The sequence below is a fragment of the Equus caballus genome, chromosome 16 (genome assembly GCF_041296265.1).
Source record: "Equus caballus isolate H_3958 breed thoroughbred chromosome 16, TB-T2T, whole genome shotgun sequence".
Taxonomy (NCBI): domain Eukaryota; kingdom Metazoa; phylum Chordata; class Mammalia; order Perissodactyla; family Equidae; genus Equus; species Equus caballus.
Genome location: NC_091699.1, coordinates 13,620,079 through 13,633,172, shown reverse-complemented (window position 1 = coordinate 13,633,172; position 13,094 = coordinate 13,620,079). Strand labels below are relative to the sequence as shown.

Genomic DNA, 13,094 nt, shown 5'->3' with positions numbered 1-13,094 from the left:
AAGCCGTCGCCTGCGGTCGGTGACTAATAATAAAACAAGCAGGTTACACCCATTGCAAAAATGTTAAGCCAGCAGGAGAGAATGTGACAGGAGCCCAGGGGCTGATTCTGGTAATGTGAAAATACCAGAAAGGGGGACCGTGAAAGACAGCCGCTGCAAGATCCAGAAATCCTCTCTGGGCCCCTCCCCAGTTGCAAGGCCTCCCCAAGTTTCCTTAAAAGTGTTACAGCCTCTGGGGCTGGTCTGCTGGTGCAACGGTTAAGTGCGCACGTTCCGCTTTGGCGGCCCAGGGTTCGCCGGTTCGGATCCCGGGTGCGGACATGGCACCGTTCATCAAGCTATGCTGTGGTAGGCGTCCCACACAGAAAGTAGAGGAAGACGGGCATGGATGTTAGCTCAGGGCCAATCTTCCTCAGCAAAAAGACGAGGGTTGGCAGCAGATGTTAGCTCAGGGCTAATCTTCCTCAAAAAAAAAAAAAAGTGTTAGGCCTCTGTCTGCATCCTTGAACTGTTATTTAGTCTGGGCTGTTTTTGATCTTGATATGAACAGACATACTGCAGATGCTCCTATTTGCTCTGACGACAGTGCCCATGTAAGTCCCTGTAGCTGTCCTTCATTTCTTTCCCGTGCTGTGTAATATTCCACGGGCTGCCCCTACCAAGCTGAGTGAGTCTCCTGTCTGTGGATGGGTAGGTTGTTTTCTGTTTGGGCTTTTTCCTGTTACAAATAATGCTGCTCTGATTATCCCTGGACAGTCTTCCCAGGACATTTGTGTCAGTCGCCTGGGGTGAGCATGCAGGACAGGGAGGGCCGGGTCGTGGGGTGTGCACATGTCCAAGCTCACCGGCTCAGGCCAAACTGTTGTTTCAGACAGCTTGTACCAAAGTGCGCTCCCGCCAGCTGCTGCCGGGCACCGCACCTCCTCGCCAACACTCGGCAATATTCGCCCCCATGGCAGGTGTGAAACGGCACCTCGGAGAGGTTTTGATTCACATGTCCCTTGTCACTAGGAGAACCAGCATCTTGACACGTTTGTCAGCGTTTCCATCTGCATTTCCTCTCCTGTGAAATTTCTATTCCTGTTCTTTTGCCCCTTAAAACATTGTTTTCTTCTTGGCAATGACTTGGTTTGTAAAGCACAGCCTGGCCACGTGACTCTCCAGGGGCCTCGGAGTGGAGCCCACGCCCGGCGGCCTGGCCGGCAAGGCCCTACAGTGGTTTGGCTCTGGTCTGCATCTCCATTCTTGATACAAGCTGTTTCCCAACTCTCCTCTCGCGTTCTCCCTCTGCTCCTACAGTGCTTCCGCCACTTGCTGGCCCACGCCCTGCCTCTACAACCTTTCCACTCCAGCTTGTGCTGTGGCATCTGCCAGAAACACCCTCTCTCTCCCCACTGGCCCATGTCCTTGCCTAGCTGCTTCTTTCTCAGCCTTCAGGGCTCAGCTGAAACATCACCTCCTCCAGGAGCCCTCCTGACTTTACCTCACCAGCACCCAGACTGCAGGGCCACAGCGCCTGTGTGCTCTGTCCCCAGGCACCGCTCCTGTGCCACAATTGTCAGCAGACTCATCAGCATTTGCCATTGGACAGCAAACTCCTTGAAGGCCAAGACCGTGACTGTTTTGCTCAGGCTTATATTCCTGGCACCTGGGAGTGTGGCTATAGGAGGCCAGCTCCCCAGAACTCCCTGTGGAAGGCGGGGGAGACGGGAGGGCAGGACAGGGGCTGCACGGAGTTGCTAAAGCAAAGTGGCTGCACCAAGATAGGCCCAGACCCGGGAGGGACCCCAGGACCACATGAGGGTGGAGGCAGGAGGAGCACTGTGCTGGGAGTCAGGGAGCTGTGTTCTAGTGGTGCCTTCACAGCTGACAGACTGAGCTCTCTCACCAGTCTCTTGACCTCTCTGCTTTGGTTTCCCCATCTAACAGACGGGAGCTCTGGCCTTCTTCCAATCACAGATAGTGCTCTGGATGGCTGGCCTGAGGTCTGACCCACAATTTCAGGCCAAGGGAGCTGGCGGACCCCAGAGCAGACAAAGGGGCCTTGTTCCCAGGTTCTTTCATGGAGCACCCCCCGACAACAGCCTGGCTCCTGCTGAACAAAACCATATGCCAACATGCGACAGGAGGGGTCGCAGCATCCCAGACCCCTCTCCCATCCAGGCCCCGCCCCGAAGGCCAGATGCCACAGACTCTGAGCAGCTCAGCTCCTCACCCCTGCCCGGCCCAGCTGCCCGGGCCTCGTCTGTCTCCCGTGGCCGAGGGAGCTGGTGGAGGCCTGCTCCTTCCTCGTGTCATGCAAGGTTCAGCCTGCCCTCCGGGCAGCACTGCCCCAGGCCTGTTTGCCAGACAGGACCTTGGGGGGCTTCAAAGCTCACAGTCACGAGCCCTCGAGGTCTTCCAGGAGGAGCAGAGGCTGGACCACACACGGGCAGCCGGACTCCTCCGCTCTGTTGCCCTGAGGCCCCCTGCACCGGACCACGTCACGGAGCCTCCGGGTGCTCAGGAACGGTGGGGGAGGGGGCAGGGGCAGGGGCTTCCTCCATCAAACCCCCTGGCCTTCCCATGAGACAACCAAGGCACAGGGCAGCTTCCCCTCAGAACTCAGGGAATGGACAGGGACAGGGTGGCATCGCCAGCCTGCTGGACAGCTTCAAGGGGAGGAGCAGGCCTCAACCATGCAGCTCATCAAGCCCAGAAATCTGATGAGTACCAGCCCGGCTCCCCCACCTTCCTGCCTGCCAGCCAGCAGTAAAATTCCTACAGAGAATTCCGCCCCCAGGCCCGTCCTGCCACCCACAGGCGTGTGCTTGGGGCCAGGGACTGCCCTCACCGAGCCTCTGCTGTCTCACCCATGAAATGTGGACGAGGGCTGTGGGGAGGATGGGACAACAGGGTACCTGAGAGCCAGAGAGAGCTGAGGCGACGCCCCCAGGTCTGCAGAAGGAGGAGGATGGACATGCCAAGTGTGGGCCAGGAAGGGAAGCACCCGGAACTGGAGTCCCCTGCGGGCAGGACTCTCAACACGGTGTGACAGTTTCAGGAAGCTCTGTAGTGGCATTGACCAAAGCTGAGCACACGCACGCACCACGACCCAGAAATTCCACTCCCGGGTCTCCGCCCCGGAGGAGGCCAGCCTGTGCCCTCCCGACGGCAGGACGGGCCAAGCTCCGGCGGCAGTTAACTCCCCCGACTAGAGGCCACTCGGACGCGCGTCAGCCGAGCAGATGGATGAGCACGTCCCCCTGTGTCCACACAGAGGACAGCAGTGAAACAACCACTCTTGGCCACAGGACCGACACATGGCAGCGCTCGCTGGCTCAGCTCTGAGCCCGAGAAGTTAGGCGCAAAAGATTACACACGGATGGCTGTTTACAAAGTTCTAGGCCAGGCGGACGTGCTCTGTGCTGTTGGCAGTCAGGAGCCGGCCCCCTCAGGGTGGTCATGACTGGAAGGGACGCTGAGGGGACTGCTGGGGGCTGGTGGGCTCAGTCTCTTGACCTGGGTGCCAGCTTTGGGGGTACATTTGATTTGAGACAATTTGGCAAGCACACACTTATGACAGAGGCACGAGAAGTAAATACAGCCAGGGCTGTGGGGAGCCGGGATGCTCTGATTAGGTCCCAAAAGGGATGGCAGAGAGTGGGCCAGTGCAGACAAACTCCCTGTGCACCGCCATTGCCCAAGCCCTGCCGAGGTTGCTGCGCCTCTGTGGTCAGCCAGCACACGAAGGCGGCTTCCGGCTGCAAGAGTCGCCTGGCCTCGGGCAGAGCAGCCCCGAGAGCCACAGAGGTAGTGCCCCGGGAGCAGCCTCACCAATAAGCGGCGGGATCGGCAGGCAAACACCCAGCTTCTGCGGGCTTTGCCGGGCAGCTCTGAGCTGTGCTCCACACCGTCCCCTGGGGACCCCAGCTGCTCGGGCCCCAGTTGCCCCAGTGGGCACTGGTCGTGATCATGCCATTTGTGGCTGCTTCCCCTCCCCTGCCCACACCCGCACTGCTTTCTGGGGTCACCTCCTGAGTAAACCACTTGCACCCACATTCTTGCCACGGGTCATCTTTTGTGATCCTAAATGTCGGGACAAGAGGGAGGGTGGAGGGACTGTCCTCCCTGGGAATCAAGAGGAGGGAAGCCGGTCCTGGATCTGATCAGGACCCCGTGTGTCCTTGGACGAGTCCCCGCCGTGTCTGAGCATGTGGGTGGCACAGGGTGCTGAGTGAGCATTTTGCTCCTGCAGGAACTGGTGGCCAGGACCCAGAGCTGAGGACCGAGAAGCCCCTGAAGCCCACATTCCAGAGAGAGCCGGAACGGTAGGCCGGCCACAGCCTGCAGTGCCCGCCGCCCCAGGAGCCCTCGCGCCCCAGCCCACCGGCCGGAATATGTAGACGCTCAGGAGGAGAGAGTGGGGCTCAGCCGTCACTGGGGCTCAGAACTGCCGCCTGCGGGGCAGGAGCCACTCTTCCCCTGCTCCAAAAGCCAAAGTAAAGCCCCCCAAAGCCGAATCTCCAAGAAATTAGGTGGCTCTGCAAGGAGGGGAGGCGGTCACCTTGTTCAGTTTGGTGTCGTCTCCTGCAGGGGCCAGCAGCCCACGTGCACAGGGGAGAGGAGAGCAGGAGAGAGTGGGCAGGGCGGGGAGCGACCCCAGCGACCCCACCACAGGGGCTGATCTTGCAGGTTCCCCACCCTAGAAGGACACCTGGAGATAGGGGGCACAGCAGCGGGGACCTGCCCGGGGCAGGAACTGAGCGGGAGGGAGGGGGTCCAGCTGGGGCCAGGCGCCCAGGTCAGGGCTCTCTGCAGAGGGGGCCTCCCCCTGCAGTGCTTCCTGAAGAATCACAGGTGCCCACAAATGCACTCAGGGGGACGGAGGCCACACTGAGGACGCTGCTGGCATTGACGGCAGTCAGTGCAGCCCAGGAGGCTACAGAGAAGAGCAGTCAGACGACAAAAGCAGGTGGATGCAGAGGAAGGTGTGGAGTGCAGGGAAAGACAGCCCGCACTCTCCCCGCCCAGTCCCCAGGCCACAGGCCGCGTCCCCCACCAGGAGGGGAGAGGGGGAGAGGCACAGGCCGCAGGGGCTGGAACACCGTCCTCCTCTCTGTGCACCCTGGGATCTGCCAGAGATGGCGACGTTCAATGTTCAGTCAGGAACAGCGGGGTCAGCACAGCCTGGGGGGCAGCGGACGGAAGGAAAAGCAAGCCCTTCCCACTATGCTCCTCTGGCGAGCGCAGGCTGCTCGGGGAAAGGGTGGCACCAAGCTGGGAGGAACAGCAGGGGCCACTTGGGGCTTCGAGGGAAGAGGCACTCGGGGTGGCCCAGCCGCAGGAGCCCCCCACCCACCACAGCAGGCCCCCGCCCACCGCACAGGGCGTCTCCACCTCCTCAGTGACCTTGCCAGAGGCCACCAACTGAGCGCGTCCTGAACCCCCTCCAGAGCCCCCCAGGCTGCACAGATGGACTCATGCCACCCAGGGCTCGGGGGGCTGCCCCAGCCCCGGCCTGGCCCTCAGGCTCGGGGCCCCACCAGTTCAGACACCTGAGCTGGTGAGCATGGCCGGCGGGGTGGGGGGTCGAGGGGGTGGCGAGCTGAGAAGTAGAAGGTTTCCTCTAAGTACGAGAAACGAAAAGTGCAGTCCAGTTTCATCTAGAGTCACAGAAGCAAAAATTCTAAACAAATGTGAACAAACCAAATGCAGCGTCTCCTGCAAGGATAATCTACCCAGGAACGCAAGTTTGGCTCAACCCCAGGGGAGCAGCTCGCTGGGCTCACACAGCAGCAGATTAGAGGAGAAAAGGCACACAGTCATCTCAGTAGGCACAGACAAAATGTGTTCGATAAGGTTCCGCAGCTCCTCACCACCCAGCAGTGGAGAGGAAGCGCCTTCCTCTGATAAAGTGCATATACACATATCAAATTCACTGTCTACAGGGAACCGGAGGCAGAACCAGACAAGCCCGAGCTGCATGTGCCCGTCTCATTTCAATGCCAGTTTGTTCCTCCAGAGTGTCCCTCAGCACTCCCGTGCCAGGCCCGTCTCGGTGCGCTGAGGACGCAGGCTGGCACAGCTCCCCGCCCTGGGAGGACCATGTCCCGGGCCTGCAGGCCCCCATCTTGTGGCAGAGCTGGGTGCCCCAGGGGTTTGGGAACAGGCAGGATCGCCCGGTACCCCCACACCAGCCTCCTCAGCCTGCCTTTCCATTGCCCACATGAACATCTTGACACTCTGTTTTTTGGTTTTTGTGTTTTTTAAAAAACTTTATTTTTCCTTTTTCTCCCAAAGCCCCCTGGTACATAGTTGTGTCTTTTTTTTTTTTAGTTGTGGGTCCTTCTAGCTGTGGCATGCGGGACACCGCCCCAGCACGGCCGGATGAGTGGTGGCACACCCACGTCCAGGGTTTGAACCGGCAAAACCCCAGGCCTCTGAAGCAGAGCGCGCGAACCCAACCACTCGGCCACAGGGCCAGCCCCTGACGCTCTGGTTTTTTTTGAGGAAGATCAGCCCTGAGCTAACATCTGCCGCCAATCCTCCTCTTTTTGCTGAGGAAGACTGGCCCTGAGCTAACATTCATGCCCATCTTCCTCTACTTTATATGTGGGAAGCCTACCATAGCACGGCTTGCCAAACAGTGCCATGTCTGCACCTGGGATCTGAACCGATGAACCCCGGGCTGCCAAAGCGGAACGTGCGCACTTAACCGCTGCGCCACCAGGCCGGCCCCAGACACTCTGTTTTTTAATTGTAGTAATTCACACACAACGCATAATTGTAGTAAAATACAGAACGTAAAAAATACCTTCTTAACCATTTTTAAGTGTCCAGTCCCATGGCATTGAGTACACTCACATTGTGCGCAGCCATCGCCACCATCCGTCTCCAGAACTGTTTCATCTTCCCAAACTGCAGCTCTTTCCCCATGAAACACCAACTCCCCACCCCCTCCCCCAGCCCCTGGTACCCCCGTTCCACCTTCTGTCTCTAGAAGGCTGACTGCTCTAGGGGCCTCATATGAGTGGAATCAGACAGCATTTGTCTTTTTTGTGACTGGTTTATGTCACTTAGCATAATGTTCATCAAGGTTCATCCATGTTGTAGCAGGCGTCAGAATTCCCTTCCTTTGAAGGCTGAATGACATTCCGTTGTGAGGACAGACCACGTGTTGTTTATCCGTTCCTGTGTCAATGGACGCTTGAGTTGCCTCCACCTTCTGGCCACTGTGACTCCTGCTGCTGTAAACATGGGTGTGCAAATATCTGTTCGAGACCCTGCTTTCAATTATTTTGGGTACATTCTTCATTGCTACTTTCTGTACAAAGGAATACTGCCTCAAACTTTAGGATTCTCGGCCCCTCACTGCCCAGCTCAGGTGCTGGAACTGGGGGAGAAGACTTGTGCAGAGGGGAGGCATGTGCTCATGAAGAGGAGGGGCGGAGCAGGCGCATTTGTCGGCATTGCCCCCACATGCCGTCGCGGCTAACCGCTTGACCACCCAGATCCGGGCCACAAATGCTTTGTGCCTGCCCGGAACAGTACTTTAAAAACCAGGATATTGCGAGATCTATGTTTCTGGCTTCTCTTGAAAAGTCAGAGGGTCTAGTTTGGTCTGCGGGCCCAGAGCTGGAGCCAAGCCGCGGCCCCTTAGACCGGGCATGGACCCCGCAGGCCTCCACAGCTCTCTACAGCCCCTCCCTCCCCGGTCCCTGCAAGCACTTGAGTTTGGGAGCCCTTGGCAGGGATGCATCCTGCCGTTTTACAGCTGAGGAAAGTAAGCTAGAGACCAGCACTCAAACCCAGGACTCTCGGGTTACTTAACAGACCTGAGTAAAAACTTGACTGCGTGAGTGGTGGCTGGATGTGCGGACAGGCGTGTGACGCATCCACATAGCCGCCCCATCCCACTGTGCTCTCAGGACCCCACCACCGTCCGCCCAGCCCCACAGCCAGTCCATCGCCCCCAGGATGATTGCCACCTTCTCCCTGTCTCCCCTTCTCCCGCCCTGCCACCTCTCGCTGGCTCGCCTGGACACCTGCACCTGCCCTCACCTTGTGTTGCCCCTCCAGCCGCCCCTCCAGTCTGCCCAGACGCTGACCCAGGCAGGCTCTTCTGGAAACACGCATCTGCCCCTGGTGCTCCCCTGCCCACAAGCCCTCCTCAGCACGGCGCCTTCAGGACAGAGCCGGAATGCATCAGCCTGGCCTTCAAGGCCCCTGTGAGCTGGCTCAGTCGTGCCCCACCCCTGCTTCGTCTCCCACATATCTGCCCCTCCAGTCAGACTGAGCTGATGGGGCACCACACCATTCACACCTCTGCACCTTTGCAGATACTGTTTCCTCTGTCTCGATGCCCTTCCCACACTTTTTCTCCTGGTAAACTCCTACTCACCCTCCAGAACCCAGCTCAGGCATTGGCCCCTGCCCCTGGGCTTCCTCCGTTATAGCTCTGATCACCCTGTGTTCCTACTGCCGCTCTCCTATGGACTGAGGCCACACCTGAGCAGTGTCTGAGCCCCTGCGCACGGCCTGGGGCCTGGCACAAAATGGGGCAAATGAATAAATAAATGGATGGAGGGAGAGAGGGAAGGACAGAGGGGAGGATGGAGAGGGAAACGGGTGGGAGGATGGAAGACTGGATGCAGGGGGGATGGAGCAACTGGGCGGCGGACAGAGGGACAGAGGGAGGGAGGGGTGAGATGGGATGGATTTCCTTACCTCACTGTGTGGTGAGCCCCTGGAGGAGAGGGGGCTGTCTCCGCCCTGCAGCTCCTCGCAGCACCCAGCACAGGGGCGGCTGTGCGGCAGGAGCTCAGTAGAAGGACAGAGGCGGGCTGTACTGCAAGTTGTGTTCAAGGGTGAGGAACGGGGCCGGTGGGTGGAGCAGGTGGGGTAGTCCTGAGTGATAAACGGCCCAAGGCAGGGGTGGGGGCTGGGAGGCCAGGAAAAGCGAGATGCTGTACAGCTGTGATGGAGGCAGAAGTGGCTGGGCTTGGCGACCAGGCGCATCGAGGAGGAGAGCAGGACCATGTCTCTGCAGCGGGGAGCACAGGACGTGGAGCTGGCCCAGGGAGCAATGGTGAGCCCAGGGTTGGGCGTGCTGAGAATGTCCAGGAGCAGGGTCAAGGCCCAGGAGAGTGCTCTGGACCAGAGCCGGGTGTGGGGTTTCTAACAGAGAGGGTAAAGGAATATGTAGGACTGAGAGAAATGTCCAGAAGATCTTGGTGGAAAAAGCAAAAAGATGGAGGCAGAGCCTTGGGGACAGGAGGGTGAAGCCAACGAGGGAGAAACCAGAAGGAGAGGCTTGAGCAGGGTGGGGAGCCCTGGAGGAGCCCAGCCTGCAGGGGCAGCAGAAAGAGTGCATGGTGGACACTCAGTCAGGGCTTGCTCCCTGCCCATAGGCCCCCTCTGCCATGCTGTCCTGCCAGTGGGGTCAGACAAATGTTTCCAGAGAGGCGATGAAGGAAATGGGGCTGAGGCAGAGCAGTCATCATGCAGCACCAGAGTGTCAGGACTGTCCACCAAGCAGAAGCAGCCCAGGGTCATATTAACAGAGATACAATGAGTAGAAAGTGGAAGTATTGGGTGGTTTCTGGCAAACTGCTACTCCTGCCCTTGCCCTGTCTGGACACCAGCTGGAGCCTGCCATCCACAGCCTCAGTTTTGGCCCTCTGACCCACCCCAGCTCCAACTATGCCTTCAACACACCCCTCCCCAGCCCAGCCTTGCCTCCCAGCTCCGAACTGGGATTTAGAGCCACCTCCTGTGTGGCTAGTTCTCAGATACAATTCCTCTCTCTCTGTGGATGCCCTGACGCAGCCGCAGACCTAGCGTATTGGACACGCCGAAGGGATCACCTTTCAAGAGCTCTGTTCTCTATGTTATTTGTGTTATATGTTATATTATAATAACAAAATTGTTTCCAGTAATAATCACGAAATGGAAATATTTTCTGTATGAACAAAAATGTGCACTTACCAAGAGAAACCATCTCACTCAGAGTTTGCATTTTTTCCACTGTTTTAAATTTTAAGCCCAAATAAAAATTCCATGTGATCACGAAGAAGTAACTCAAGTTCTGCTTACTCCGTCTTTGCGATCGCTGTGCAGTCACTGATTATTTCAAATCCGCTGCCTAAACACAGGAGTGGGCGGCCCTGTGGGTGCTGGGGACACGGACTGCACCTCCAACGGCCGGGCCGCTTCGACAGTCACAGATCACCCTCCGTACATGCTCCCAGCTGGACGCGTGTGTGCTGGGCGACCCCCAGTGAAATTCCATTTGTGAGACGATGTTTATTAAAAGATGCATCATCAAAATACATTAATTTGAAGCCCACATGCGTCTGTGTTATTGAAACTTAACAGTGTCTACTGCAATTGCATTGGTCATTGACCTTCTTAGACTATCCGGACCCAGGGATAATAAAAAGCAGACTGCCTTTTGTGGCATTTATTGTTGACTTGAAGTATACACAGCCAAGATACCCTTATTGGCTGTCCCAGGAGAGTGTCTCCCGCCCTTGATCTGCCACGGCCCTGGCATGTCCTCAACGGTGAGGACGGCTCCCTCCTGCGACCCCGGGCCCAGACCTCTGACCACTGTGCAGCCCTGTGGCTGGAGCCTGTGTCTTGTTTGCCTGGCCCACCCGGGGAGCATCAGACCAGCAGGGTTCTCACCCTGACTGTGTCCCACCAGGGCAAGCGCTGGGCTGCTGATCTGAGTAGTGGCAGGGCCAGCCCTGGGGGAAGTCTCTGAGGATGAGGACGTTTCTGGCCTGCCCTACCATCCCAGGAAGACTCTTGTCGGGGTCTCCCTCTCACTTTCCCAGCCCGGATGGCCGGGAGCCCGCAGCCGCAGAAACACAGAGAAGTGACCAGCAGCCAAGCCCCACTCTGCCAGGGATGCTGAGCCCGGCAGGGAGCCTGGATCGACCTGTGCCTGCTCTGCCAGACTGATGACCCTAATCTCACGTGCAGACAGGGTCAGCCGCAAAGCCCCCTCTCACAAAAGGCCTTTGTTCGGCTGCCTCTCAGCCAGGCCTCCGGCACGGCGTTCCCCCAGACAGGGACGAAGGAGCTTTCCTGTCCAGCATCTCCCACCACCAGCGCCTGTGCCAGCCTGCCTTTGTCCTGCAGCTGGGGAAGATGCTAGAAAGGCCAAGCGTGGACGTTGGTGTCATGTCCAAGGGGGTTTGCTCCTGACAGCCACACACCAGCTGCACAGATCTGGGCTTGTTCTGGACCTATCTGAGCCCCGCTTCTTGGATAAACTAGGTTCTACCTCCCAGAAGAGATCCCAGGGCAATGGGAGACCATGTGTGCCCCCCTCCTTGCTGTGTCTCCAACACCCCACCCTCTCCGGACCCCAGGCCCAGTTCCCACGGAGCCCTCTCCCCACATGGCTCGTCCCCGTGTCACCGTGTTCCTGGTCACACTGAACAGGCAGTGACCTCCCTAACTCCCCGGGTTCTTCCTCAGCGTATTTCTCCTCGTAACACTGAGCGGCGCGTTACGCCAGCGGCCCTCGAATATTTTGCTCTCACGCTGCTTTACGAGGGTTGCCAGCTATAGGACATAAATAAAAACGCAGAATGCTCAGTTCAATCTGAATTTCAGTGAGTGACAAATAATTTTGCAGTATATTTGTGTCCCAAATATTGCATAAGACATACTTACATTTTATCTGGCAATCTTATCCTTTATACTCTTAAAAATTACTGAGAACCTCAAAGAGCTCTAGTTTATGTGGGTTATAAACACTGATATTGACTGTATTAAAAACTAAAGCAGAAAAATTGTCGAAATATTTGTATATTTTAAAAATAAATAATGTTTTTATGAAAAAGAGCTACATTTTCAAAACAAAAAAATTAATGAAGAGTGGCATTGTTTTGCATTTTTGCAGATCTCTTTAACATCTGGCTTAATTGAAGACAGCCGGAGTCTCTTACTTGCCGTGCAGTCGATTTTTTTATGACAGGTAATTTGGGTCGAATAACGTGAAGAAAACCTGGCCTCACACAGATGAGGAGTCGGGAAGGGAGGCATACTTTAGTAGCTTTTCAGATTGTTGTGAACAGTTTTCTTTGTTACAACACCAAAACTCAACAAGTGGTGATCTCTTACACTTCAGCTGCTCTGTGGAATCTGAACCCATAGGAAGGAATCTTCATACCTGGTTACGTGAACATTCGCTGGTGCATCCTGCTGTGTGAGTGGGCAGATTTTGTAAGAGCACGTGATGGTCGTTCAGGAACGTTGGGCACTGGTCTTCTGAATGCTGACGGATCTCATTATTCAGTTACTGAATGTCGCATTTGTTGTTGTCACTGCCAATTTCATCAGAAAAGTGTGTACGTATCGGCTCCTGGTGCTGATACAAGTTTTCCAGCATTCCGATTTTCTGGTTCAAATTCTGAAAACAATTTAAACAGCAATTTGTTTAAAGAACAATTTCTATCTGTAGTTTTCCTTGAAGTAATAACTCACTTTGTTCATTTGCAAGAAAGTATCTGCCGAATACTCAAGACTGAATGACCACAGCTTGCCGGTTGTTCTTTCAAGTAAAACACGGTGCTCCACAGCGAGACGGCCGGCTGAGCTGACAAACAATCACACACATTCCGCTCCTGCGACAACCCAGCTATGTTTTATGTGCACTTCCCATGTCGCCACATAGAACCTTAAAAAGATGTGCACTCAAGCATCAAGATCAATACAACTCATGACTTTGACGCTTCAGCATGGACGCAACACAAGTGCGCATGGGGTAGAATCTAAAGGCCGCCCTGACAGATGCAGTGTGGCCCTGACCCGCACTGTCCCCACCATCGTTTGCGTCAGAGCGCAAACGTCAGCGAGAGAGAGGGGTAAACGACACCTCAGGACAGTTATGAAGAGAGCTCTGACCTGTAATCTTCTGAGACAGTCCCAGGATGCCAGCACAGACCACGCTGAGAAACTCTATGTTACGTGTGTTCATTTGTGTCTCTGCCGCTGGACCACTCGTTCCACGGGGCCGGGGGCTGTGTCCCGTTTCCCACTGGGTCTCAGTGCCTGGCACACGGGCGATGCTCACCACCATACTGGAGGGTAGCTGA

General features: G+C 56.5%; 2 protein-coding genes across 4 annotated transcripts in view; both read right to left on the bottom strand.

The window, feature by feature from the left end:
- The window catches only part of FBLN2 (fibulin 2), a 108,934-nt gene extending 99,777 nt beyond the window's left edge, over window positions 1–9,157 (bottom strand). The window contains exon 1 of the mRNA XM_070237164.1: window positions 8,710–9,157. The gene's annotated coding sequence lies outside the window, so the exon portion shown is untranslated. The remainder of the gene's footprint in view (window positions 1–8,709) is intronic.
- Window positions 9,158–11,789: 2,632 nt separating this feature from the next.
- HDAC11 (histone deacetylase 11) overlaps window positions 11,790–13,094 on the bottom strand; it is a 37,887-nt gene continuing 36,582 nt past the window's right edge. For all 3 annotated transcript variants that reach the window (XR_011427161.1, XR_011427155.1, XR_011427159.1), the window contains one exon: window positions 11,790–12,409. The gene's annotated coding sequence lies outside the window, so the exon portion shown is untranslated. The remainder of the gene's footprint in view (window positions 12,410–13,094) is intronic.